This window comes from Lissotriton helveticus, chromosome 2_1 (genome assembly GCF_964261635.1).
Source record: "Lissotriton helveticus chromosome 2_1, aLisHel1.1, whole genome shotgun sequence".
NCBI classification, from domain to species: Eukaryota; Metazoa; Chordata; class Amphibia; order Caudata; family Salamandridae; genus Lissotriton; species Lissotriton helveticus.
In genome coordinates, this window is record NC_136059.1 from 2,096,837,933 (window position 1) to 2,096,842,932 (window position 5,000).

A 5,000-nucleotide genomic window follows, 5' to 3' on the forward strand; every position below is an offset into this window, starting at 1 on the left:
CCGAAGTTTCCCTCAGGATAGCTGGCGCTCGGAGCCCCCAGTTTTATCTGGTAAAGCGAATGATTAGAGGTCTTGGGGCAGAATCGATCTCAACCTATTCCCAAACTTTAAATGGGTAAGAGGCCCGGCTCGCTAGTGTGGAGTCGGACATGGAATGCAGGTGCCTAGTGGGCTACTTTTGGTAGGCAGAACTGGCGCTGCAGGATGAACTGAACGCTGGGTTAAGGCGCCCGATGCCGACGCTCATAGGACCCCAAAAAAGGTATTGGTTGATATAGACAGCAGTACGGTGGACATGGAAGTCGGAATCCGCTAAGGAGTGTGTAACAACTCACCTGCTAAATCAACTAGCCCTGAAAATGGATGGCGCTGGAGTGCCGGGCCCATACCAGGCCGTCACTGGAGCTGAGAGCTGCGGAGGTTAAGCCATGATGAGTAGAAGGACCGCTGCGGTGAGCACGGAAGACCTGTGCGAGGGCCTGGGTAGAGCCCCCACAGGTGCAGATCTTGGTGGTAGTAGCAAATATTCAAACGAGAACTTTGAAGGCCAAAGTGGAGAAGGGTTCCATGTGAACAGCAGTTGAACATGGGTCAGTCGGTACTATGATATGTGCGAGCGGCATTCGGAAGGGACGGGCGATGGCCTCTGTTGCCCTCGGCTGATCGAAAGGGAGTCGGGTTCAGGTCCCTGAACCCAGAGTGGCAGAGATGGGCGCCCTCCAGTGTCCAGTGCAGTAATGCAAATGATCCTGGAGAAGCCGGCGGGAGCCCCGGGAGAGTTCTCTTTTCTTTGTGAAGGGCCGGGTGCTCTGGAATGGGTTCGACCCGAGAGAGGGGCCCGAGCCTTGAAAAACGCTGCGGTTCCGGCAGCGTCCGGTGAGCTCTCGCTTGTCCTTGACAATCCAGGGGAGATGGTGTAAATCTCGTGCCGGACCGTGCCCATATCTGCAGCAGGTCTCCAAGGTGAACAGCCTCTGGCATGTTGGAACAATGTAGGTACGGGAAGTCGGCAGGTCAGATCCGTAACTTTGGGATAAGGATTGACTCTAAGGGCTGGGTTGGTCAGGCTGGGGTATGAAGCGGGCTGGGCGTGCACTGCAGCTGGACGAGGCACCTCCCTCCGGGGTGGCGGTTACTCTAGACGTGAGCCGGGCCCTTCCTGTGGATCGCCCCAGCTGCGGTGGTCACCTCTCTCCCTGCCCCCTCCCCGGGGCACAGGGCTGGTGAAGCAGCTGACTTAAAACTGGTGCGGACCAGGGGAATCTGATTGTTTAATTAAAACAATGCATCGCAAAGGCCCAAGGTGGGAGTTGACGCAATGTGATTTCTGCCCAGTGCTCTGAATGTCAAAGTGAAGAAATTCAATGAATCGCGGTTAAACAGCGGGAGTAACTATGACTTTCTTAACCTTCTCAGTTGTAGTGGCCTTTACCTCCCAGTGGTCCCGCTGGTAACTGCCTCTGTAGTGCTAGACTCTGCGTAGAGAAGTCTATAGAGACTGGCCAACCAAGGTTCTATCATGGCGGCGAGCGTGATAGTGAGAAATGGCAAAGCAAACAAACCCAATTCCAGATGGGGTAGTTCCTGGAGAATAAAACCCCCATTAAGATGGAGTAAGGAGGTGCTGTCTTTTCCAGAAATCCTAAACCTCCTCACCGAATTTGACAAAGCAGCACCCGCTTCAAACAATGCAACAAGCAACAACAATTCAGATCACGATATAGGCCCTAGTTCACCCTCCATAAAAGAAGAAGACACAACAGTAGACCTCAGCAAGTCCATCGAGTTTGTGGCCTCCTCAGCCAAAAATGACATTGGTACAACAAACTTTGAAAATCATCCCGATGTGCACAAGGCCAGCAAAGATGTAATAACAAAGAAAAGATACTATACACAAAAAGTCACTTATTGGAAATACCCAAACGAAAAGTATGAATGTGACTTGTGTGGAGACATATTGGGAACTTTTAAAGAATTGAGAAAACATGTCTCCAATAAGCACAAAGGCTTCTATCTTAAAACAAATTGCTCAAAATATGACAAAGAAGGGGAATACCACAATATTACATGCCATTATGCCAAATGTAAAGGAAGATTTCAAAAAGGAGAGCTGCCATTCCTGTGCAGCTTCTGTGACCTCAGATTTGGAACAAAGAGTGGTGTTTCACAACATGCTCAGCATGCACATCCAGGAGCGCAAAATGAGGCTAGACTGGCAGCTCTAGCATGCAGCAAACCATCAACATTGTGGTCACAGGAAGAAATACTGCTATTAGCAGAATTGGAAAACATGTATAAAAACAAGAGAAATATGAATGCACTAATGGTTCCACATTTTGACAATAAAAACAGAAAACAAGTTGCAGAAAAAAGGAGAGATAGAAGAGATAAGAGTAAAAAATCAGCAAAAGATGAACTGCAAGCATCAAATGTTTCTGAAAATGACTCTTGCGATGAACCAGAGGTTACAGTGGTAGTAACAACAGAAAAGCGCAGAGACTTTATCATTTGCAAATGTGCACAAAAAAATCAAGAACTTTGATGAGCTGGATGATAGAATCAAAGAAGTCGAGAAGTACACCCAAAACATAGAGCAAAACCATGCTGCTATGGATCTGAAGGATGAGATAGTGACTTATCTCAGGAAACACCACTGATATAAGTCCTGTACCAGCAAATCGTAGTAAACTAGCAAGTGAACTCAATAATGATCCTATGAACTCTGCTCAAGATGAGCACCAAAATGCCTCAGTGGAAATCAAGATAACAAAAAAAGACAAGAACAATGGAAGGCTTAATCGAACTCATAAGAAAAAGTATGCAAAAGCAAAGGGCAGCTATAAAGAATACCAGGCAATGTTTAAAAAAGACAAAAAGAAAATTGCCAGGATTATTACTGATGGGGCAGAAGATGCCACTTGCCAAATCAGTGCTGATGCATTTTCCAATACTACAAAACCATAATTGAAAAAGAAAACAAGAAAAACCCTAAATTCATGCCGATTGTTCGGATACCGGATGAATTGGAAATTAGAAATTTATGTAAAGAAATACCAGTGCTCGAAATAACTAATGCCTTCGATGACTCTGATTTTAAGAAAGCATTGGGGCCTGATAAGATTGGTCTGAATGACTTGAATAAAGTGCATAGCAGGCAACCAAGACTGCTGCCCAGAATTTTATCATCTTGGTTATCGATGAGAAGAGTACCAGAAAGTATCAAAAAGAACCGGTCAATATTGATACCCAAGAATGTACCGATTAGTGAACTTAAAAGAATCAGTAATTGGCTTCCAGTTACCATTGGTACTGCATTCATGAAGTTATTCACAAAAATATTTACTTAAAAACTCTCATTTTTTTGATGAATTGAATACGAGATAAAAAGGCTTCATGAAGGTGAGACGTTGTCTCGAGAATCTGACTCTTCTGCAAAACATCATGAAAGGGGCACGACCCTTAGACTCTGTCAGCCATGTTCACATTATACAGATTCTCGCAAGGCACCGAGTTCCATCATACATCAGAGACATAATAAAAGACTTATACACTGACTCAACAACATTTTCAAGGAGAAAAACAACGAATCAACTCCTGAAATAACAATGAAATATGGGGTTAAACAAGGAGACTCTTTATCCCCACTGCTATTTAACATTGCCATGGATTGTCTGATCTCTGATCTTCAGAAAAACGCCAAAGGTTTCACATTCGGATCAGATGGTCTCATTGAGTAAATCACCGCTCTAGCCTTTGCCTATGACATCGCAGTACTTAGCAGCACCTGGGAAGGAATGAGTACACATCTGAAAATCATTGGAAAGTTCAGTAAAACAACAGGATTAAAACTTAGGGGCCGATTAGGATGGCGGACGGACTTGCGTCCGTCCGCCACCCCTGAGTAGGAGGGACCGTCCGCATGGGCAGCGGCGGTCCCTCCATGGCAATTAGGATGTGACCGCCACCCTGGCGGTCACATCCTGTATGTTTTACATTGCGGCGGGTGCTGCTTGAAGCAGCACCCGCCGCAATGTAAAAAACGAAAGGTGTGCATTTGCATGCACAAAGCAGCAGGCACCGCGCTGTGCCTGCGCTTCGTGCACGCAAAGGCAGGGGGGTACCATAGGTACCCCCCATGTGCACCCCCCACGCAACCTTCACCCAGGGGGCCCGCAACGGGCCCCCAAAGTGAATGTCCGTATGCTTTTCCACGGCGGAAAAGCCGCCGCGGAAAAGCATTACTTTCCCTACATCCTAATATGGCTGGCGGTGTCTGATATACACTTCCAGCCATGTTAGTGCTTTTCCGCCGTGGTCGCCTTCCGACCGCGGCGGAAAAGCGGCGGACAGATTGTGAGACCCACCAGCCATCCTGATTTGGCGGTGGGTCTTTCAGGCCTCCTCGGTGGATTTCTCGCATACTCCGGGCCGGCGGTGGCTTCCGCCGGCCCGGAGTATGCGGAAAATCCGCCATCATAATGACCCCCTTAATGTGGAAAAGACACATGGATTTTATATCAGTCACCATAAAGATAAAATCCTGATTAACAACTGTAAACCATGGCAGTTTGAAAAAGAAAATATTGAAAACATTCATCCAGGAGAAAGTGAGAGATACCTCGGATTGAACTTTGATCCACACACTGGCCATACAAGCAACAACAAAATTAAAGAGGTTCTTGTTAATTGGGCTCAAAAACTTGATAATCTACCACTTAAGCCCACGAACAAAATAGAAATTTTGTGTCAGTACTTGGTCCCTAAACTGTCATTTAAACTGGAAATGACAAGAACAGAAGCTAAAACATTAAATGTTCTGGATCAAACAATAAAAAAGTATGTAAAACATTTTCTACATCTTCCTGCATACACATGTGATGGTCTCCAATATTCGAAAAGGTAATTTGGGGGCCGCAGTATACCAAAACTATGTACAACAATTGGTCTAAATAAAGTCAGCTCCAGATTTGTGCATAGCTTATTCATTCATGTATGCAGGG

At 46.0% G+C, this 5,000-nt stretch overlaps 1 pseudogene; it reads left to right on the top strand.

Annotated features, from left to right (window-relative positions):
- The window catches only part of LOC144820791 (28S ribosomal RNA), a 1,298-nt pseudogene extending 318 nt beyond the window's left edge, over positions 1-980 (top strand).
- The last annotated feature ends 4,020 nt before the right edge of the window (positions 981-5,000 follow it).